The 25,168-nt window shown below is 39.1% G+C and overlaps 1 long non-coding RNA gene across 2 annotated transcripts in view; it reads left to right on the top strand.

Moving 5' to 3' along the window:
- Positions 1–19,559, top strand: part of LOC108395760 (uncharacterized) — a 48,439-nt gene extending 28,880 nt beyond the window's left edge. For both annotated transcript variants that reach the window (XR_005061344.2, XR_001852754.3), the window contains one exon: positions 16,179–19,559. This is a non-coding gene — a long non-coding RNA (uncharacterized lncRNA). The remainder of the gene's footprint in view (positions 1–16,178) is intronic.
- Positions 19,560–25,168: the final 5,609 nt, after the last annotated feature.

Below are 25,168 nucleotides of genomic sequence, written 5' to 3' on the forward strand. Positions count from 1 at the left end.
AAAGGCAAATGTTTGGTAAACAAATGTTGATTGGGCCAGAATTTTAACCAACAGATTTTGCTAAGTTCCTCCCTGTCTACCAACCTAGATGGTATTATATTTAGTTATCTATGGTGATAACTGCCATCCTGGAGCAGGTTCTCTATCTAAATTCTTTTAGGCAGGTAGGGGGAAGGTCAAAGGTTGTTTCAGAGCCTTCTGGGTTTTCTGTTTGTTTGTTTTTGTTTTAAATGATCAGCCTAAAATAATCCACATGTTAAAGGGATGCATTTTGGGGTGGCAAATTTTGCTCCACCATGTTAGGTAAGAAATCTCAAAATAGGCTTAGCTTACACAAATACCAACAAAATGCTCTAAATAGATGGTAAAATTATTTTTGAAGGAAACCTGATATTTTTATCTTAGATCTATATTAGAATCATATTATTGAAATACTTCACCTCAATGTATGATTTTTGTTTGAGTTAAATTTTTTCATATGTCAACATATACCCAGGAGTTACCGCTTTCACATCACAAGTGATAGAACTACATTCACTCCTCAAAAAAGTCTTACCAGAAAGGATTTCTGTGTATCAAACAATGCATTGTGGTGAAAACTAGATCTTGTGAAAATGTAAAGATTGTCTTCAGCATACTGCCCTTTCTGTCAACTTTGAAGCATAACAATGGTTAAAGTAAGTTTGGTGCTCCTCTGAATGCTGAGTCTAATTATTGTCACTTAAATATTTACAGTATTATTGCTTTATTGCTGATGGTTCTTCCAGAAACATCTAGCTACCCATTATGACTTGATGTACCTGGTGTGTACTGAAGTTCTATTTCTTTCAATAGACAGTAGATTATATCAAAGATATAAATAAGACTGTTTCACAAATGCCAATAATCAAAGTTTGGTTTTGGTGATTAAGATACCTACTATGTTCTTTATAAAAATGATGTCTGCAGAATCTAATTCCACTGGCTGAAATAATGAGTCATCTACACTTTAGTAAAGGGCCCCTTTCAGGTGTCTAGAATCATCAACAAGGACAGAGTTGTGTTTGCAAAGAGCCACACATTTACATCGGGCTTGCAGAAATCATTTTTCTCATAGCTGCAGTTCTGTTGTTTCTGTGGTTTCATTTCCCTTAACTTATTATTGATCACCAACCCCCAACACAGAGACAGCTTTAGGGCCAGGCAATATCTTTTTCTGGTTATCCACATTAGTTCTCTAAATTCAGGACATATGGAAGTTCATTCATTTAACACAAGTAATCTGACTTCTTGCTGGGTCCTCCAGCCTTTGAGTGTTTCTGTGTGTGTGACTGGGGAGGGCATGTGACAGTGAGGGAGCACTGCTGTTTAAATAAAACCTACACAAACAGCCTGAAGTTCCTATCCTGCTTTCTGCAAGTGCAATTTACTCCCCAACAATTTCTGAGCATTCTTTGGGGTGGATGAGGGTCGCTTGTCCTATCCACACTTCCATTCTGGTTGTCACTTCTCACATCTGCTCCTATGGCAATTCACACCCACCTCTCCAAACCCCTACCGCTGCCCTAATCTCATCCACTCTTACACCATATGCAGGGCACTTTCTCATATTTCCCAAAGGATGTAAGGCAAGTTCACCATGTTTACCAGAATTTACCAAGGTTTGACGCTAACACAGGAACTATTTTGCAGAAAAAGGAAATTTAAACCTGGATTATCTATTATCACTGTTAGTGGCAACCATTGGCCACACCCTTTTAGTTGGGGTCCCCATGGGCCATCAGTTCTCTGTCCCCAGCCTACCACCCTCTTCTTGGGGCCCACTTCCTCTTTTTCAACTGCCTCACCTCCCCACCTTCAGGTAAAAGAAGCAGTGTAAGTCCAGACAAAGGAAATCCTGGGGCAAAATACCTCTAAAAACCGAAATCAGTCAAAGGGAGAAATAAAGTTTAAAATCCGTTTATTGCTCACAAACTGTAATCCGGGGCCATTTGTCTCTCATGCTGCAGCAGAAGCAAAACTGGCACCCCCCCTTCACCTCTCTGGTACAGAGAAGCCCTCCATTGCCCATTGATATGGAGATGAACTTCTCTCCACTCCTGAGGAATGATGTAAATGCACTAAAGCTATACTTCTCTCCACCCTTGAACACCTGTTGATATGCATATGTACTAAAGCCAGGCGAGATATTCTGGAAATGTTACAACTTTTTCCACATGCCACCCCTCCAGAAATATTTCCTTACAATTTACTCATTCCCCCTCTTACAACCAAACTAATGACTTACAGTAGCAACAGCAATAAATCTTGATAATCCTCAAGCCAGAGGATTCAGCCTTTGCAGATTAAGTAAATGTACTTTACAGCACAATCTCTCACTAAGCACAAAATATGTTTCTACACTTGTTTACTTATTCCTAACAACCATGCTAGATTGCTCACAAAACGTTTACCAAACATTAAACAAAGTCAAGCCTCTCTTTAAGCATTTTTTTTCTTGACAACAGCAACACAATCATGATAATTCTCAAGCCAGAGGAGTCATCTAGCTTCAAAGTCCTATGCAGATTAAGTCCAAAGCTCATCCATTCAAGCCATCACCTGGCAGCTGCAGCCAGGGGGCGCATCCAGGACACAAGGACTGTAGAAGCAAATAACCATGATTTGGGGGGGCCACTTTGCTGTTATTCCAGGAATACATGGGAGGCCAGCTTCCAGGCTTTTTCCCCACCATGCCAGAAGAGCCAGCCATCATCAGTCCATGTGTCGAAATGTCCAGGGCCATGTCCATTTTATTCCTGATTGTTGCACATATCCTTGCAACGCATGTCCAAAAAAGTGGGTGCCTTGATTGCTCTCAATCACCAGTGACTGGCCATAGCCTGCAAAGAGATACTCTAAGCCCTCTTGGTGGTTTGCTGGTCTGCACAACATGCAGGGCACTCCTTCCGGGCTCAGATGACTTCTTCAAAGGTCAATGGCAAGCCCCACCAATGGACCCACATTGTCTTTTGCCCCACATCAAATAAATACTGTCATGGGCCACAAATGTAGTCATTGGGCCACATAAGAGGCAGGCTTTTTTTCTAGCCAGCGCACCTGAGCCAATGTATCTGCTTCATTATTCCCTGGGGATGCCAAAGGGCACGTAGCCAGTCACATGATATACAGTAGGTGTCTGTGCCATGCCACTCCGTGGCTTTTGGGTCCACTCTCGCACCCATCCTGTGATGGGATGGGTGGTTATTACCTGGGCTGGAGCTTTCTGGCAAAGGGCTCCATAGCCAGCAAGGTGTGGTGCACAGCAGCCAGTTGCTTCTCTATCAAGGTGAACTGGACCTCTGTTCTTTCATTGTTGTGAGCAGGCTCCAGCCAGCAACAGAAGCAGCAGCAGTGGCAGAAGCAATAGCCTTAGGCTCAGGTCACGGGCTAGGGCCGGCATGGCCAGCAGCAGTGGTGGTGCCTCCATGACCACACAAGTGTAGACACGTGTCCCTCGGTGCAAGTGCCACTTCTCCCCATTTCTAGGGGAGGCCCTCCCAAAGGTTGCACCCATTATGACAGATTTCAGGTTCAGAGGAATCCTGCCAACTGCTCCAAATGTAAGTCTAGGAAAGGAACTCCCTGGGCAAAATACCTCTAAAAACCTAAATCAGGGGCAGAGCCAAGATGGCAGCATGAGTAGAGCAGTGGAAATCTCCTCCCAAAACCATATATATTTTTGAAAATACAACAAATACAACTCTTCTTAAAAGAGAGACCAGAAGACACAGGACAACAGGCAGAGATCCCAGGACACCTGCGAGAACCCAGTGCCCCTCACCCCAGCTCCTGGCGGGAGGAGAGGAGTCAGAGTGGGGAGAGAGAAGGAGCCCAGGACTGCTAAACACCGAGCCCTAGCCATCTGCACCAGAGCACAGACACACACTGCGTGCGTGGGGTCCTGGATACTAGGGAAACAGGACAGTAAGACCTGTGAGCGGGTTCCTGTAGCCGGCGCGCCTGGGACAAAGAAAAGCAAGTGCTTTTTGAAACTCTTAAAGGGAGAGTGACCCCACAGCTGGACAGAAGCATCCCGGAACACGTAGCCCAGCAGTTGGGAATCCTGGGCACCCAAGCCCCTTGAGCAGCAGCGCAGCTCGGAGGCCCCTCACGGAGATAAACAGCCTCCCAGCCATTTCCCCTCCCATGCAACTCCGCCATATCGGAGCGGCAGCCTGAGGCAGGCCTCACCCACAGCAACCACGGAGCTAAACTCCATAGTGGCCAGGCAAGAATCAGAAGCCCTGTCTGCACGCAGTTGCCCAGCACAAGCCGCTAGAGGTCACTGTTCTCCCAGGAGAGGAAGGCCACAAATCAAGAAGGGATGTTCTCCCAGCAGTCACATGTGCCAGCTCCGCAAACTATCTCTATGCCATGAAAAGGCAGAATTTGATACAGACCAAAATCACAGAGTCAACCCCTGAGGAGACAGATCTAACCAGTCTTCCTGAAAAAGAATTCAAAATAAAGGTCATAACCATGCTGACGGAGCTGCGAGAAATATACAAGAGCTAAGGGATGACAACCAGAGGGAGACTGCAGAAATGAAACAATCTCTGGAAGAATTTATAAGCAGAATGGATAAGATGCAAGAGGCTATTGATGGAATAGAAACCAGAGAATAGGAACGCATAGAAGCTGACGCAGAGAGAGATAAAAGGATCTCAAGGAATGAAAGAATATTAAGAGAACTGTGTGACCAATCCAAAACAAACACTATCTGCATTATAGGGCTACTAGAAGAAGAAGAGAGAGAAAAAGGGATGGAAAGTGTATTTGAAGAAATAATTGCTGAAAACGTCCCCAATCTGGGTGAGGAAATAATCAATCAGACCACAGAAGTACACAGAACTCCCAACGGAAGGGACCCAAGGAGGACAACACCAAGACACATAATTAAAATGGCAAAGATCAAGGAAAAGGACAGAGTATTAAAGGCAGCCACAGAGAGAAAAAAGGTCACCTACAAAGGAAACCCATCAGGCTATCATCAGACTTCTCAACAGAAACCTTACAGGCCAGAAGAGAATGGCAAGATATATTTAATGCAATGAAACAGAAGGGCCTTGAACCAAGAACACTGTATCAAGCACGATTATCATTTAAATATGAAGGAAGGATTAAACAATTCTCAGACAAGCAAAAGTTGAGGGAATTTGCCTCCCACAAACCACCGCTACAGGGTATTTTAGAGGGACTGTTCTAGATGGGAGCACTCCTAAGATTAAACAGATGTCACCAGAGAAAATAAAATCACAGCAAAGAAAGCAGACCAACCAAATACTAACTAAAGGAAAAAAATAAAATCAACTACCCACAAAAGCAGTTAAAGGAAACACAAAAGAGCACAGAATAAAACAACCAACATATAAAGAATCAAGGAGGAGGAATAAGAAGGGAAAGAAGTAAAGAATCACCAGACACGGTTTATAACAGCTCAATAAGTGAGCTAAGTTAGACAGTAAGATACTAAAGAAGCTAACCTTGAACCTTTGATAACCACAAATCTAAAGCTTGCAATGGCAATAAGTACATATCTTTCAATAGTCACCCTAAATGTAAATGGACTGAATGCACCAATCAAAAGACACAGAGTAATAGAATGGATAAAAAAGCAAGACCCATCCATATGCTGCTTACAAGAGACTCACCTCAAACCCAAAGACACGCACAGACTAAAAGTCAAGGGATGGAAAAAGATATTTCAGGCAAACAACAGGGAGAAAAAAGCAGGTGTTGCAGTTCTAGTATCAGACAAGATAGACTTCAAAACAAAGAAAGTAACAAGAGATAAAGAAGGATATTACATAATGATAAAGGGCTCAGTTCCACAAGAGGATATAACCATTATAAATATATATGCACCCAACACAGGAGCACCAGCATATGTGAAACAACTACTAACAGAACTAAAGGAGGAAATAGAATGAAATGCATTCATTTTAGGAGACTTCAACACACTGTTCACTCCAAAGGACAGATCCACCAGACAGAAAATAAGTAACACAGAGGCACTGAACAACACACTAGAACAGATGGACCTAATAGACATCTATAGAACTCTACATCCAAAAGCAACAGGATACATATTCTTCTCAAGTGCACAAGGAACATTCTCCAGAATAGACCACATACTAGGCCACAAAAAGAGCCTCAGTAAATTCAAAAAGATTGATATTCTACCAAGCAACTTTTCAGACCACAAAGGTATAAAACTAGGAATAAATTGTACAAAGAAAACAAAAAGGCTCACAAACACATGGAGGCTTAACAACATGCTCCTAAATATCAATGGATCAATGAACAAATTAAAATAGATATCAAGGAATATATGGAAACAAATGACAACAACAACACAAAACCCCAACTTCTGTGGGACGCAGTGAAAACAGTCTTAAGAGGAAAATATATAGCAATCCAGGCATATTTAAAAAAGGAAGAACAATTCCAAATGAATAGTCTAACATCACAATTATCGAAACTGGAAAAAGAATAACAAATGAGGCCTAAAGTCAGCAGAATGAGGGACATAATAAAGATCAGAGAAGAAATAAACAAAATTGAGAAGAATAAAACAATCGAAAAAATCAATGAAACCAAGAGCTGGTTCTTTGAGAAAATAAACAAAATAGATAAGCCTCTAGCCAAACTTATTAAGAGAAAAAGAGAATCAACACATCAACAGAATCAGAAATGAGAAAGGAAAAAATCACGACAGACTCCACAGAAATACAAAGAATTATTAAAGACTACAATGAAAACCTATATGCTAACAAGCTGGAAAACCTAGAAGAAATGGACAATGTCCTAGAAAAATTCAACCTTCCAAGACTGACCAAGGAAGAAACACAAAAGTTACACAAACCAGTTAGAGCAAAGAAATTGAAGTGGTAATCACAAAACTACCCAAGAACAAAACCCCTTGGCCAGATGGATTTACCTCGGAATTTTATCAGACATACAGAGAGGAAATAATACCCATTCTCTTTAAAGTTTTCCAAAAAATAGAAGAGGAGGGAATACTCCCAAACTCATTCTATGAAGCCAACATCACCCTAATACCAAAACCAGGCAAACACCCCACCAAAACAGAAAATTAGAGACCAAAATCCCTGATGAACACAGATGCAAAAATACTCAACAAAATATTAGCAAACTGAATTCAAAAATATGCAAAAGGATCATACACCACGACCAAGTAGCATTCATCCCAGGGACGTGAGGATGGTACAACATTCAAAAATCCATCAACATTATCCACCACATAAACAAAAAGAAGGATAAAACCATATGATCATCTCCATAGATGCTGAAAAAGCATTTGACAAAATTCAACATCCATTCATGATAAAAACTCAGCAAAATGGGCATAGAGGGCAAGTACCTCAACATAATAAAGGTCATATATGATAAACCCACTGCTAACATCATACTGAACAGCGAGAAGCTGAAAGCTTTTCCTTTGAGATCGGGTACAAGACAGGGATGCCCATTCTCCCCACTGTTATTTAACATAGTACTGGAGGTCCTAGCCACGGCAATTAGACAAAACAAAGAAATACAAGGAATCCAGATTGTTAAAGAAGAAGTTAAACTGTCACTATTTGCAGATGACATGATATTGTACATAAAAAACCCTAAAGAATCCACTCCAAAACTGCTAGATCTAATATGTGAATTCAGTAAAGTTGCAGGATACAAAATTAATACACAGAAGTCTGTTGCCTTCCTATACACTAATGATAAACTAGCAGGAAGAGAAATCAGGAAAACAATTCCATTCACAATTGCATCAAAAAGAATAAAATACCTAGGAATAAACCTAACCAAGTAAGTGAAAACCTATACCCTAAAAACTATAAAACACTCTTAAGAGAAATTAAAGATGACACTAACAAATGGAAACTCATCCCATGCTCTTGGCTAGGAAGAATTAATATCATCAAAATGGCCATCCTGCCCAAGGCAATATACAGATTTGATGCAATCCCTATCAAATTACCAACAATATTCTTCAACGAACTGGAACAAATAGTGCAAAAATTTATATGGAAACACCAAAGACCCCGAATAGCCAAAGCAATCCCGAGAAAGAAGAATAAAGTTGGGGTGGATCTCCCCAACTTCAAGCTCTACTACAAAGCCATAGTAATCAAGACAATTTGGTACTGGCACAGAAACAGAGCCACAGACCAGTGGAACAGATTAGAGACTCCAGACATTAACGCAAACATATATGGTCAATTAATATTCGATAAAGGAGCCATGGACATACAATGGGGAAATGACAGTCTCTTCAACAGATGGTGCTGGCAAAACTGGACAGCTACATGTAGAGAATGAAACTGGATCACTGTCTAACCCCATACACAAAAGTAAATTCGAAATGGATCAAAGACCTGAATGTAAGTCATGAAACCATAAAACTCTTAGGAAAAAACAGGCAAAAATCTCTTGGACATAAACATTAGTGACTTCTTCATGAACATATCTTCCCGGGCAAGGAAAACAAAAGCAAAAATGAACAAGTGGGACTACATCAAGCTAAAAAGCTTCTGTACAGCAAAGGACACCATCAATAGAAGAAAAAGGTACCCTGCAGTATGGGAGAATATATTCATAAATGACAGATCTGATAAAGGGTTGACATCCAAAATATGTAAAGAGCTCACACACCTCAACAAACAAAAAGGAAATAATCCAATTAAAAAATGGGCAGAGGAGCTGAACAGACAGTTCTACAAAGAAGAAATTCAGATGGCTAACAGACACATGAAAAGATGCTTCACATCGCTTGTCATCAGAGAAGTGCAAATTAAAACCACAGTGAGATATCCCCTCACACCAGTAAGGATCACCATCATCGAAAAGACAAACAACCACAAATGTTGGCGAGGTTGTGGAGAAAGGGGAACCCTCCTACACTGCTGGTGGGAATGTAAATTAGTTCAACCATTGTGGAAAGCAGTATGGAGGTTCCTCAAAATGCTCAAAATAGACTTACCATTTGACCCAGGAATTCCACTCCTAGGAATTTACCCTAAGAATGCAGCACTCCAGTTTGGAAAAGACAGATGCACCCCTATGTTTATCACAGCACTATTTACAGTAGCCAAGAATTGGAAGCAACCTAAGTGTCCATCAGTAGATGACTGGATAAAGAAGATGTGGTAAATATACACAATGGAATATTATTCAGCCATAAGAAGAAAACAAATCCTACCATTCGCAACAATATGGATGGAGCTAGAGGGTATTATGCTCAGTGAAATAAGCCAAGTGGAGAAAGACAAATACCAAATGATTTCACTCATCTGTGGAATATAAAAACAAAGAAAAACTGGAGGAACAAAACAGCAGCAGAATCACAGAACCTGAGAATGGACTAACAGTTACCAAAGGGAAAGGGACTGGGGAGAGTGGGAGGGAGGGAGGGATAAGGGTGGGGAAGAAGAAAGGGGGCATTATGATTAGCATGTATAATGTGGGGGGTGGGGGAAAGGGCTGTGCAACACAGAGAAGACAAGTAGTGATTCTACAACATCTTACTATGCTGATGGACAGTGACTGTAATGGGGTTTGTGGGGGGGAACTTGTTAAAGGGGAGTGCCTAGTAAACATAATGTTTTTCATATAATCATAGATTAATGATAACAAAATAAAATAATGAAACAAACAAACAAACAAACGAATAAATAAGAACAGTGGAAAAAAAAAACCAAAAAACCGAAATCAGTGAAAGGAAGAAATAAAGTTTAAAATCCATTTATTGCTTTGAAACTGCTCCCCTGGGCCTAGTCCAAGCCTTTCCTGGTCCAGCAGCGGCAAAACCGGCCCTCTCCTCACCTCTTGGGTACTGATAAGCCCTCCTTGCCCAGGTAATTACCCATTGATATGGAGATGAACTTCTCTCCACCCCTGAGGAATGATGCAAATGCACTAAAGCCATTCTTCTCTCCACCCTTGAGCTCAGGTTGATATGCATATGTACTAAAGCCAGGTGAAATATTCTGGAAATACTACAATTTTACTTACAAGCAGAAATCCCCTATCAATTAAAAAAAGTAAAGAAAAAATAGTTCTGCTCCAAGTGAAGACCCTTCCCACTTTTACATCATTGAAAGGCACATTAATAAGAGCATCACATTGTTAAACAGCATCTGCCTTCCCATACCATTGCGAAACACATGCATTGGAATTACCCAACTGATAGCCTTCTCTAGGAACAAGGGCAGAAAGGACTCAGGAAAGGTTCCTTCTAGAATAAAATTAAGATCTCTTCTAAGCTTCTATGCAGAGTGCTCACACTGCTCCACTTTTACACTAGCACTTTAATATTCTTTCTGCTACCAAAATCTTTCAACACTATTATCTATTAAGGATCTACTATGGTCTATATATTACCTTATTAGTGACCTGAGAGATCCCAAGGAGCAGAGACTTTCCCAGGCCTCTGGGGTTCCTCCACTTGGGGGACCACTCACTGGATATGGATTCTAGCTCTGGTTCTGTGATGTGCTGGCTGTGCTTCCTTGGACAAGTCTCTCGAACTCTGTGGACTCTAGTTATCTCACCTTCAGAATGAGGAGAATAATCCTCAACATGCTTTCAGGACTTTGCAAGAAGTGAGAACGTTCATAAGAAAGTAAGTACTTATAAAATTGTATGCAAATACACATTGGTATAATTACGAAGTCTTGGTCCATTCCAAGATTTCTTGTGATCAGACCTACTGGAACAGACATAAACTCAAAAAGGAAGGTCATGGAGTGAGCTGTATAGGTGAGTACACTGAATGAACATTGGAGCTCTAGGCTCCTGGATAGCAGTCAGGTTTCCTGATGCAAAACCTTCCATTGACATTAGCAGAAAGACCTTGACTGAGATACTTAAACTTCCTGTGCCTCAATTTCCTCACTTTGCAAAATGAGGCTACAACAGCTAGTGTTTCTGTGAGGATTAAGTAAGCCAATACATGTAAGGCCTTTAGACGGCTACATGGGAAATGACGTAACACAACAAATACTAACCACTATTTTATGTGAGTAGTCTAATGGCAGTTTATCCCAGATTTGAGGAGACTTTTCTACTTAAGTTCAGAATGCTTACCTGAAACCCTTTCATTTGCTGATCGTACTTTGTGGTTCTGCCGTGAATGGTGTGAACTAACCCCTGTGACCCTTCCTTCTCACTCTACCTTGCCATTTCCCTCAGTATAAGCAGCCATACGCTTAGTGATTTCTATTGCACATCTATAAAACTCTTAAGTTTTTTATTCACTCTGTCTTCATAGTTTGTTTTCCAGATTTCATGCTGTCATTGTAGTTCTTTTCGCAACAGTATCCCACTTCTGTCTTCAGTAGAAGGGGACAGAGAAAGAGGTAGCATTGTCTTACAAACAATACTTCCACTGAACATTTTCAAATGCTGCATGTGGATGTGTTTTCTATTGCTTTGTTGACTCATATCCAGCTTGTGGTCTGCTTTTTCTCCTAGGCTTTCTTCCCTGGTTCCATCTAACCAATGGCTTCCCAGTTTGTGTCGATGGAATTATTCCTTCCTTATCCACAAAAATCTACCTCTATAACCTCAAAATGTATGTGGGTGTGCCTGTCAGGGACAAACAGTTGAGACGTTGTGTCTTGGAGCCAGCCTATACGCTGTATAAGATCCCAGGACGTGAGCATTTGCTTTGGGCCAAATACAAAAAGCTGGTCCCTTAGTTGAATGATCTCAAAACTGGGGTGAGGAAATGGGCAAGGCTGGTCGGCAGTTTCAGGTTGAACCTGTTTGGTTTCTTTTTGCTGCAGCAAGGTGACCACAGTTCAGGGGCTTGCTTTCTCTGCTCTTTAGTTTCAGAGCCTCCCTGGTGAACTTTGAGGTGAATGAGGTGACTGTCTCACTTTATCCACACAGGGGCTGCTTTGTAACCCAGCCAGCCAGCCTCGTAGTCTAGCAAGGCAGGGGTATGTTCTCAAAAAAACAGAAATACTCGCAAGAGCATCACCTTTATGAGCCAAAGTACAGGGTGAGCATCAGAATCCTAAATCAGCCATGTACAACACCAACAAAGGGAGCTCACTCTGTGACTCAGTATTTTTACCAGAATGTAAGAACTCATGATTGTCTGCTCTGAGATCATCTGCCTGCTGGTCTGGGGCTCTCTTCCCCAACACGAAGGCAGAGAAGTGTATGTTTTCTTGCTTTCCTCTCCTGTTTCTAGAACTCCTTGGATTCGCACTTTCCAGGACAACACCCCCTTCTTTTCTTCTTCTCTTTTACTTTTAACTACATAGTTCCTTCTAATTATTTAAAAATGCACACTATGTTCACATAATATGTGATGTATTTAGAAATTGTCTCCTTTTTTTTTACTTAAAATTTTTTTTGAAAACATCACTCTTGATGATTATGTAACAACTTCTATGCTCTGATTGCTTTACCATTCCTTTTTTTGATATTTGTATTGTTGCTTTTCAATTTTACATCTAATTCAGTTGTTGGCTGGCTCTCTCATCTGTACTAGATGACTCTGGGCAACTCCCATGTTAACTATGACACAAAATTCAATAAAATCATGTCAATAAGTTAATAAAAGCCATTTAGATATGTCTGCTGTAGAAGAAGGAAAAAAATCTTTTCCCTCATCCATCTTAGGTTTACTGGCTGGGGCCCTGCAAATCAGACTGACAAGAGAAATGAACAAGAAAGAAACAAAAGAGTCATAACAGGAGGGGACCTGTGTACATGGGAGTGTGCCCTGCTGAGTGACTCAAAGAGGGTGGTCAGAACTTAGGCTCTGATAGCATCTTAACAAAAGAACAATAACTCTTTAGAAAAGTAACAAGACCAGGGAAAATGACTTTGAGCTCCCAGGAGTGGCAAATTGTGGAAAGGCAGATAAATGGTGAAACTAAGGAAGATAAGGCTAGTTAGTAAAGTTTGCTGTGTAGATTCCTCTGGTGCCATCTTCAGGCTGATAAGAATCTAGAGTTTTCTCTGCTGGGTAATTTCTGCCCTTCCTCATAGAGAGGGGAAGTGGACTCACCTTTAAAAATTTATGCCCTACTTTTTGGCAAATAGAGGGAGGACACAGAGATTTTCTTGTACCTGTTTCTTCTCTGTCGTCTTCCGCTGGAAATAATCTGTAAGTCAAAGTAGCACATTTTAGGGAAGCATGTTCTGCTACCCTTTGATGCATTTAAGGCCAGTCATCTTCACTAATGTTGGCATTCTCTTCTAGTGGGACCTCTACCTCCAGTGGCCACTGATGCAGAGACCAGCTTAGGTGCCATAACTGAACTCCATGAACCACACCAGGCACCCCTTTTTGGACCAGGGATAGACACCAACTAAGGGCAGGACAGAGACTATGGGCCAGTGGGAAAGGCCAAACTGGGTCAAACTGAGAAACTATGAGAGCAAGATGCAAAGATGAGAAGATGCACAGAGAAGGCTTGAAGGAGAAGACAGAGTGGGAGACAGGCAGACTGGATTGTGTTCCAGTCCTGGCTTGGCCACTTGATCTTGAGGAATTTATTTAACTCTTGAAACCTCATTATTCTCATCTGTAAATTGGAGTTAATCACATTTGATAGAGCTCTTAAAGGATTAGAGATAGCATATATAAAATATATATGACATAATAGGACCTCACCAAATGATAGATATTACTACATACAGTAGAGTCATCTAAAATCATTGCTTATATTAAAGAATGAAGGATATGGAGGAAGTAAGGTATTTATATAACACAATAGCTAGATTTTAAGTGCTTAAGACAGTCTGTTTTAACCACCCATGTGTACACTGAGTTCTTAGCACAGTACCTGAGAAATCATAAGTGCTCAATAGATGTGCACCATTTTCAGTAAATAGCTTTAAAGCAAGATTTTTCTTTAACCCTACTGCCATTCAGATACCTAGCTGATGGAGCACTTGTACTGATGGAACTGTCATGACTTGCCTCAGTGTAGCTCCCTCTGCCTCTCATATGTGGAGACATAGCAGCAACTATAATTTCACTTTGAAAGGTTGGGATTTGTGATATCAATTTTCTTTCAGTCTTTTCCCCTATTCTTCTCAATTGTCATTTGCTCTTCAGTTTCCACCATGTTTCACGGGCCAGCAAAACACAAACAAAAGACCTTTCATAAAAGTAACTTCCCCCTGTTACTCCTCTCCCTGAAATCTACTGGGGAGACAAAAAAAAAATCACAAAACAGATCAAAACACAAGCCAAGGCCAATTTTTCAAATCTTTAATAAGATACAAATATTAATATTTAAGTGAAAATGTTCTAAAAGGTCCTGGAAATAACCCTTAACTAAAGGCAAGATGAGAAAGGGAATACAGCCAGGGCACATTTCCATACCAAAGAGTATGAGGTGTGGTAGATATCTGTTGCTTTTGTCTTCTCAATATAACATTCTTCTTTGCACTGGGGTCTGCACAGACCCCACAGGGTTCCCATGGGGCTGGTGATGAGGGTTGTGACACTTCCACTCCATCTGATCGTGACATGCCAGCCATGTTTACACAATGCAACTGGGCATCAACCCAAGCAAGTCCAACTATATTTCTTCCAAGATAATTGAAATATTGGGAAAGAGAGGGAGTGTCTCATTTATTTACCAAGCATGATAAGGTTATACATTGGACTGGGGCTATCAGTAGACATATTTCCTGCCACATATAATGAGCATATTTTGTATCAGAAGAGAATTAGGTCACATGCAAAAAAAGAAAAAAGAAAAAAGAGAGAGACAAACATAACCTGAGAGGACAGGTAGGAAATACAATCTTGATGACATCATTTAAGCACCTGAAAGTACCTGTGACTGATGCCTTTGTTTGGTAGAGCAGATTGTAAAAGTAGAAAATAAGTTCTAATGTCCCCACCCCTACCATGCAGTCAATGCCAGGCTTGGTAATCTGGTAAAAAGGTTTTAAAGAAAATAAGAAGTTATTGTACACAAACACAAGGGGAGAGTTTGGCAACCATCCCGGATGGAGAGGATGAGGAACAGGAGTGGGAAGAGGAGTAGAGACGGAGTGAGGGAGGTATCAGGCCAAGGCCCTGGGATGTAACTCTTCCTCATATCTTTTCAAATCTTAAGTAAATTCAACTAAAAATTGATGTCAGTTGATTTCTTGGGAAAATCAATTTTTTAAGAAAGCCACGTAGTTTTGTCTGCTCATAAGTTTGTATCTATGAGCATATTGAGACAAATAAAGACAAGGACTTAGTTGATACTGTGAAGTTTTTGGTCTTCTTAGATTTGGCTGGAGAAGACCAGTTATGTAGGTCTTCAAAGGGCCAAGAGACCTTAGCTAACACCTGAGTTATAGATATGAAAAGAAATAAGGATGATGCAACATACACGTAATAGGTGTCCCTAGAAAAGAAAACCAAAAAAAAAAGGATTGTTCAAAAAAGTAATAAAATGAGGTTTTCCTGAAAGAAAAGATCTAAACCTTCAGGTTCTTGAAGGCATTGAGAAAAATGTGGTAAGAGTTCCACCAAGATCAAGGTGTATCCTGACGAAGTAATAGAATTTCAAGGTTGAAAAATGTCTTACAAGCATCAAGGCGGAAGAGTCTTGTCACCTTTAAAGGAAAATAATATATCTTGAGCAGGCCTTAAATGACTGTCCAGAGCTATATTAGATGAACAAGATAATGGAGCAATGTTGAGAACAAAGATTATGACTCAGAATTCTTAACCTAGCCAGGATATCTTTCAAATGTAAAGGCATGAGAAATACATTCTTAAATAGTAAGAACTTTGTAATTTTAGCATTAATATAATCTTCCTGAAAAATCCACTTGAAAGAATAACCCTGCTATCTGAAAGAAGAATCAAATTTAGACCTTATTAGTGGAGAAGTTGTGATAGAGATAGATTAGCAATAAATATTGTGTTCTTCTAAACAGAATTAAATCATTATAATCATGGTATCTATTGTTTCTGATATTGTGATTATGATGGCTTCTGAGAGAAACATATTTTCATTATTTTACACATGAAAGTATAATAATAATTTGGCAATAATAGACTGAGATTTAAAAATAAATCCCAGAATATGAAAAAAATCAATTGATTTGGAACTGGTTGATTATGGCAAACTAAACAGATATGTTCCTTTCTCCCCCAGGTTCCATTGAAAAAATGGAAAAGAAGCCCCAAAAGATTATTAAATGGCACGAGTGATAAGAAGCAAAGAAAGACCTAGGCTGCAAAGTTTGAAGTTATGATGGAAGATAGTAGAAGAGATTACAGGGAAAAGAATGGGGGGGGTAATACCGCAGCCCAAGTATCAAATGTAAGATATTTTTCCTGAGGAAGCATCTAAGCTCACAGTCAACAAATCCAACATACATCACTTGCGGGTAGAGAGTCACATCATGCCAGTTCCTGCTCCAAGCTTCACCTTTGAGAGGACTGGGAGCTTCCACTTCCTTCCTCTTGTAGCTCCTGGAACCCAGCTAGCTACCTGTCAGGACCCAGTGGCCACCCATGACAGGCATAAGCCACATGCAAAGGCCGAGTGAAGGTGCTCCAGTCAGCAGTACACTATGATTTACAAATATTGATAGCTGAAAAGGGAAGAGGATGTGAATGGTAGAGTATGTAAAGCCCTCATCTTTAAAAGAAGGATCAAGACACAGCAATATAATTTAAAGTGTTAACTGCAACCACCAGAAAAACAAAACACAACTTTTGAAGTTATTTCAGCCAAGTGGGACTAAGGGTTGGAATAATTCAGAAGACAACTTACGTTTTTTATTTTAGACTCTTTTTTAGTTTTTTTTGTCATGTAAACTATTTCCTTACTTTTTAAAACTTAGTTAAAATGTTATATTTAATGCATAAAAAAATAAAAGAACTATAAGAAAATATCACTTTCTTCTGGGTACTGAAAATGTAGGGTCTTCCTTTTCTTTTTTTACTTTATCAATTTCTCTCTCTATATATGTATATATATAAAGATTCTGATAGGTGAAATTATAAAACCCATCCACATGCACAAGAGTCACACTGAAGACAAAAGATCTCAGAATATAAGTAAAAGAATGAACAAAAGTATAGCAGGCCAGTTCAATTTAAAAAAAGCAATAGTAAGAAGTTAAGGCAAAAAGAAGTAAACAGGTCAGAGGTTCACTTAGTAATCATTATAGATATTTATACACAATACATAAATGTCATGAAACTTTATACACCAAAAAAATCAAACTATATGAAGCACAGATTCAAGAATTAGAGCAGAAACAACAAAATTGTAAAAACTGAAAAATTAGTATACTTCTTAAGTAGTACTAAGAAAAAAGAGGATAAAGTGATGTACTTTAAAAGGTTAAATCTGTATGTGTTAAAAATTATGTATGAAAAAATGGAAGGATCCTTTCTTTGCACTTAGTGAGTTTGGAGACAGGAAGGGAGATGATTAGCTTTGATTTTTGCATCTTTATTGTACTGTTATACTTAATATAGCAAGGAAGCATTACTTTTGTAATATGAGAAATATCAAATAGAGAAAATTTATACCAGTTTATAAACCTGGATAAATTTTGAAATCTATACCCTGAACACATCTTCTTTGCAAATGCTAATAAATAATGACTGCAATTTACTGTAATTATTCCACCATAAACACCTCAATAATATCCCACCAAGAAGAGAATATAACCTACTTTTCTCTGACAGCAATGTAATAAAAATGCAATAAAAGAGAAAATCAGCAATGAAAGTGAAGAGGCAAAACAAACGTCAACAACTTGGAAATTCTGTGACTAGTAGAAAAAAATAAAATAATAATAACAGATCAGAGCACACGAAACAAAGTTAAGGTTATTCTAAGAGAAAATTCAGGAACTCCAATGCCTTCATTTCTTATTGAGGAAAAGAATTATTCAATCAGCAAATAACTAAATTTTGTTAAAGAATGACAACAATATTCTAGAGAAAGTAGAAAGCATCGCAACAAAACAAATTAGTGAATTAGAAGTCTTGCTAGATAACTCTAACCAGTTCTTGAAACACAGTAACTAAAATAAAACCTATCCTATAAAACGGAACCATTGTTAGCTAGGCTAGTCATGGGGAAAACTGGAAAAAGCATGGACATAGAAGAACCAAGGTAGGAGGGAAACCCAGTTGGGTCCCACCATTCCTCCCAATTCATCTGTGACTCATGGTAGGGCTAATTTCTTCCGGTGTTTCCTTTGTGAAAGTTATAACCCAAGAGACTCTGGAATTAACCCTGGCAGGTGAAAATGCTGAGAAATGCACAGAGACCAAACAATCATATTAATATGATGTCTGCAGAGCAGGATGTTTCTATGGTGCAGATGAAGAGTAAGAGACACACAACAGTATAAACTAGTGAGCGCTGACTTCAAGCAATAGGTTTGTCATGGAGAAATAAATCCTCATCTGATTGGCTGTCAACCAATCAAACACCCATGTACCACTCGAAACAGGAGATGAAGCTACAATTGCTGTGATCAGCAAGAGACAAGAAGTGTCTAATCAAAATCAAACACTCTGTGACATCCTTATTCCAGAATATGATGTCAGTAATATTCTCATGCTGGGAAGTATGACTTAATTCAGTCACATCTTGGCAGGATTTTCTGTGCATTGATTCTTCCCTCTTGTATTTCTTTACAGCTGATAAATCATCTAGTATAATGCATAAGCAGAGTGCTTGCTGTTCACTTCTTTTATTTTTATTTTTATTTTATTAATTTCAATGGCCACGATGGTTAAGATCAACAAAAAAAAATGAATCCATTCTTCCATGAGTGACATGCTCATTCAACTTTTACCTTTATAATTTCATTAAGATTAATAACAAAATTTATATGCCTTTCCTCATGGGATGAAATAAATGTTTTTCTTGTATCATTGTGAAACTGAAGTTCAATTCATAAGTTGTGTGTATGTGTATAGGTCTGTCTATGAGGGGGAAAAAAGCAATTGAAGGAAGTTGATTCTAGAATCTGGATAGTTTTTCCTCTATACAATGTGTCTTCATGTTTAAATATGTTTCTAGTTAAAATTCCAACTACAGCATGTTGGTTACTTAGAATTTAAAATATTGTTACTAGTATTTTGTGTTTAAGTATTGTGCTCAGATAATCTGCTCTGTATAATTTCCACTTTTTAGTTGCCTAATAATAAATTCCATTGACATTGGGAAAAAAAATATTATCTGTGTGAAAAGTTAACATCTGATGTGTAGCTATTAAGGTAACTTGATTAATTTTGTCATTGTGGCCTCCATAACCTACCTTGTTTATATCCTGTGTGATTTGTCAAAGACCAAGAAAGGTGTTTTAAAATACCTATACCTAGCAATATTATATCTGTTAATTTCTTTTGTGAGTGTTATATTTTGACACAGTCTTATTCATGGTTAACAGGAACATGAAGTGTAACCTTTACTAATGTATTTGACAGTAGTTTTCTTTCAGTAAACTGGGTTCATGGCTGGAGGGAGGGCAAAATTAAACTTTTACTTTTACTTTTATAATGTTCTGTAATATCTATGCTTCCCACCCCTGCCTATGTGTTGTTTCCATTTTTTTTAATTGAAGTATTGTTGATATACAATCTTATATTGGTTTCAAATGTACAACACAGTGGTACCTAAGAGTTACCCATACTATTAAATCTTCGTCCCTTCTAGTGCAGTTACTATATCTCAACGTAAAAAGATGTTGCAGAATCATTGACTATATTCTCTGTGCTGCACTACTGTCCCATGACTAACTTATATTGTGACTGTGAATTATTGTGCCTCTTTATCCCCCTCCCCCTCCCCCTGCACCCACCCCAAACCCTCCCCCTTGGTAAGCGCTAGTCACTTCTCAGTGTCTGTGAGTCTACTGCTGTTTTGTTCCTTCTGTTTTGCTTTGTATTTATATTCCACAAATAAGTGAAATCATATGGTATTTGCCTTTCTTTGCCTGGCTTATTTCACTGATCATAAAACCCTCAAGTCCATCCATGTCATTGCAAATGGCAGAATTTCTTCTTTCTTTATGGCTGAATGATATTTCATTGTACATATGTACCACCCCTTCTTTATCCATTCCTCTGCTGATGGATACTTAGGTTGCTTCCATAACTTAGCTAGTGCAAATAGTGCAGTGATAAATATAGGGGTGCATATATCTTTTTGAATCAGGGATTTTGTTTTCTTTGGGTAAATTCCTAGAAGTGAAACTACTAGATCGAATGGTATTTCTATTTTTAGTATTTTGTGGAACTTCCATACTGCTTTCCACAGCGATTTCACCAACTTACATTCCCACCAACAGTGTAGGAGGTTTCATGTTGTTTCCATTTTTAAAAGATAAAGAAATAAGCAAAATATAAAATAAAGTAAATATCCATTCGTACCTCACTTCATTCTTTTTGCCTTGATCTCTACTTTGTATATTAGTAACATTCTCCTTTATGTATTTCTTTTTCATTTAGGATTGACTGATAAATATGTGGCTGTTTTTTCTTTTACTGTTAATATCAGAAACTATAGGATCATTCAATATTAGAAAATTTGTTACTATAATGTTATACTGTTAAATTAATTTAACAATGAGGCTGTTTGACCGAGGTGGCTCTAATGCCATGGCAACCGATGTAAGCAAAACCAAAGCTAAGCCTACACTTATGGAGTTGGATGCTGTCTTCTCATTCCATCTGAGAATCTTATTTTCATAGGTTAAGGAATTGAAACCTAAAGGCAGCCGATCTTTGGACAGTAGAGCCTTGGACAGCACAAGGGGTTAGGAGTGCCACCTCCCTGCCCCCACCCCAGTAGAAAATTTGTGTGTAACTTTTAACTCCCCAAAAACTTAACTACTAATAGCCTACTGTTGACCAGAAGCTTTACTGATAATATAAACAGTTGACTAATACATATTTTAATGTTACATATATTATGTACTGTATTCTTACAACAAAGTAAGCTATAGAAGAGAAAATGTTTTTTCAAATTGTCACAAATCTTCAAAAAGTTTTCCGATGTATTAACTGAAAAAAAATCCGCTTGTAAGTGGACCCATGTAGTTCAAACCTGTGTTGTTCAAGGGTCAGCTGTATAGCAAATCAATAATTTCCTTTCTTTGCTACCATACTTTCTCTGTATATGTCTTTCCCCTGGCGCCCATCAGTGGGGAACTCCTAACCACTCCTGCTTTGGTGCTGCCCAATTTGAATTGATTTTTGCTCAAACTCCTAAAATTTTCATTATGCCTCAGTTTATCTTTTAACAATATTAATATGTCCAGTAAGTCTTTTCAAAGAGTAGTATATGCTAGAAGGCATTTAATAAAATTCAACATGTATATACCTACTGTCAGGAAACTAGGAAAAGAAAGACATTCCCTATATCATTTTACCTCTACTCTTCCCGTGACTTATCTGTCCCTAGAAATCCCATAAATCTGGAGTTGGATACTGTCTTGTCATTCTACCTGAGAACCTTTTCTTCATAGGAAGCTTAATCTATTTATATGCATTGTTATAAAAGATACAGTGATCTTTATGTTATTTTGTTTCATAACTTATTTTTAAATTCTCCTACTGATCTAGTCAAACAAATAAGCACTTCTGTAAATGACAAAGCCACTAGCGAAACGGAGCTCTCCTCAGCTTCCGACCCTCACTCTGGATGAGACACACAGGGGAATTCTGCATCTCGTAAACCAGGTGCTTCTTGGTCTTTGCTACTATAACAAATCCAGATTATTGTTACTTATATAATTTTCACTACATGTCTTTCCTTCAGTGTATCTCCATGAAAACAAGTACAAAAATCCTTGAGAAAATACTAGCAAATAAAATCCAACAATAACAAGGATAATTGTATAATTGTCATCAAGATAGGCAAGATAGGCCTTGCATTCAAAAGATAAATCAATGTCATTCACCGTATCAACACCACCACCACAAAGGGGAGAAATACCATATGAATATTTCAAAAGATGCAAAAAAGGGCAAACATTTGATCTTCTGTTATAGTCCCACTGACACCTGAAGCTGTGTTTTTTTTTTTTAATGTCTGTTTCCTTTCTCTTGCTCAGATTGGTAATTTTTGTTTTATCCTCAAGTTCACTGAATCTTCGCTGTCATCGCTATCCTGCTATTGAGCCCATCTCCACATTTTAAAATTTTGGTTATTGTATATTTCAGTGCACCCCAGCTGAAATAACAATACAGGAATCAGAAGAGGGCAACTAGGAAAGTCCAAGGGAATGGTAGATGAGCCAGCCACAGACAACAGATATCCACAAATATCTACAACGTGGGGAGCATCTGAAGGGGTTTTCATTACCACAGCAGAGAAGCTGGGTCTGCTTCTCATCATGGCGGGGCAGGATGTCAGTAAGTGAGTGGATTCTCTCCACGGAAACTGAGGGCTCAGGACTCACAGGAACCAGGTAAGGTCCTGTAGAATGTGAGCATCTTCAAACAGAGAGCCTGAGAAATGTGTTTATATGGAGACCGTTTATTTCCGGACGTGATCCCAGCAGCCGGAGGTGCTGGAAGGAGTGAATTCAGGTGACGATTCTTTCTGCTCCTCACTGCTCTGGGAAACTGGACTTGAATCCTGGGTGAACAGCCACGTTTAATTCATGTCTGAACTGCCCACTGTTGGGACAGAAGAGGAGAATAGTCATCAAGGAATTCTCAATGCCCAGAGAACAAAGGGTGTCCCGTGAGGTGCAACCACTGTTGTACCCTCAGGTTGCAGTGTATCCGAATGGTGGCAGTGTAGCTGCCTGCACCCCACTCACTGGTTGCTGCAAATATTGAGGCATCTAAGAGGAAAAACACGATGTATTCATAACCCTTAAGATCCCTTCTAGCCTTACAATTCCATGACCCCAATTTCATCTTTCCACTCACTGTGCAACCACACCAAATGATGACTGTGATGGTATATTTGCTTTTTTTTTTAACTTCCTATCTATTTATTTTTTAAATCTTTTTTTAAATTGAAGTATAGTTGACACACAATATTATATTGGTTTCAAGTATACAACACAGAGGTTCAACAGATACCCATATTATTAAATTCTCACCCCTATGTTACTATCTGTCAACATAGGAAGATGTTACAGAACCACTGGTTGTCCACGCTCTTTAATGTTAAACAATTTCCTTAGGAAACCTAAACATGGAACGTACAACAATTCTTTATCCAGTGTATTTATTTCACCAACAGAATAATCTTCAGGCCAGGAAGATCTGATTTTATTATCTATTTAAGGGGTCTCAAATAATATTTAAGGTACTAGAAAAGAAGTTATGAGTTGGAATATAGAATCTTGCAAGACTGAATAATAAAGACAATAGTAAGCAAAAACATGAATAAATGAAACATGTGGCAAGGAGCATCTTAATGCAATTTTCCCCAAACTGTTTATTTTGAAAACTTTCAAGCCTACAGAAAAGTTAAAAGACTAGCACAAAGAACTCCCATGTATACCTTCCCTTGATTCACAAACACCTACATTTGGCCACTTTTGCTTGCTTTCTCTTGCTCTTTTCCTCTCTCTGATCATTTCAAAGTAACTTGCAGACATTATTACATTGTATTCTTAACTACTTAATCCCTAACTCCTAAGAAAAAGGAACTTTCCCTACATAAACACAACACCATGATCATATTCAAGAAATTTAACATTGATATATTATTTAATATTCACTTACTATCAAAATATTGAAATAACAGTTATAGGGAAGAAAAAAAGGTCTTTAAGGCTTTTCTTCTACCTATCTTAGGTTCTCCAGCTGGAGCCCTGTGGATTAGACTGGCCAAAGACAGACCAACAAGAGAAAAGCAAACGGAAGTATGTTAACATGTACATCACACATGTACACCTGGAGTGCCCAGCAGTCAGTAATCCAGAGAGGTGGTTAGAATTTGGGCTTGTATCTCAGGCTGAACAGAGGGAAAGAGACTTTGGGCTTTTAGTCAGGGAGGCAAGTTACAAGAACCTGACCAAGACAAGTATGGAAAACGAGGGTTGTTTAGCAGGATTTGTTTTGCAAATTTAAGTCAGTGCCTTCTCCTTGGATAAGAATTGGGAGAGACTTCCTCTTCCTGGTACTGGAAGTGGGAGACATCCTTACAAATGGAAATTTCCATTTTCTTCACAAAAGGAAAACAATTGCCCTATTTTTAGAGCTTTTGCTAAATCTGCCAATAGTTCAAAATAATCCATATGCTAAAAAGGCTTATTTTGGGGTGGCATATTCTGGTACCTTTCATAGCAAAAAAATCAAACTTCACCAATTATCCCAAAAATGAGGTTTAGAGATTTTTTTACTTCTCTTAATTCAGGATCCAATGTAGGAACATGTATTACATTTAACTCTCAGTAGCTACAGTTTCATTTAATCTTCAGTTTGTTGCCTGTACCCCCTGCCCCACCTTTTAACACATAGAGTCCAGTTCTGTTGTTTTGTAGCATGTATCAGAATTAAATTCAGGTTAACTGCTCCAGCCTGAGAGTTGTTGTGACCTTAGTGCATTATGTCATCAGGTGTATAACAGAGTTTATCTAACCTCAGGGATGTCATGTTTGATTACTTGGCTAAGGTGCTGTGTGACAGATATCTCCGTTTCCTCTTTGCAGTTAATAAACATTCTGTGAGGTGGTGATACTTGGATATTGTGCAAATCTCCTGTTTCCTAGCAGTTTTTGAAAGGAAAGGAACGACACACAACAGCAATTCACCGGAGAATTCCGCTTTATTAGGGAAAGGTGCTGGGTTATATAGGAAGGGGCATGGGGTGATTGTGGTGTTACTTCTACGGGGCTGTTGGCTGTTGGCTAGGTGCTGGGATTGGGCTTCAGGTGGCGCCATCAGGAACCGAGGACCACCCCCCCAAGAGAAGCCGGAAGTTCGCCATCTTACTGGTGGGAAGGTGGGGAACTTCCGGCTTCTTTTCGGGGGGGGGGGGGGGGGGGGGGGGCCTCGGTTCCCGCCGGCGCCACCTGAAGCCCAATCACCTCTCGCCCCCCCCCTCCCAATCCCAGCACCTAGCCAACAGCCACCAGTCCCGTAGAAGTAACACCACAATCACCCCATGCCCCTTCCTATATAACCCAGCACCTTTCCCTA

The sequence above is a fragment of the Manis javanica genome, chromosome 9 (genome assembly GCF_040802235.1).
Source record: "Manis javanica isolate MJ-LG chromosome 9, MJ_LKY, whole genome shotgun sequence".
Lineage (NCBI taxonomy): Eukaryota > Metazoa > Chordata > Mammalia > Pholidota > Manidae > Manis > Manis javanica.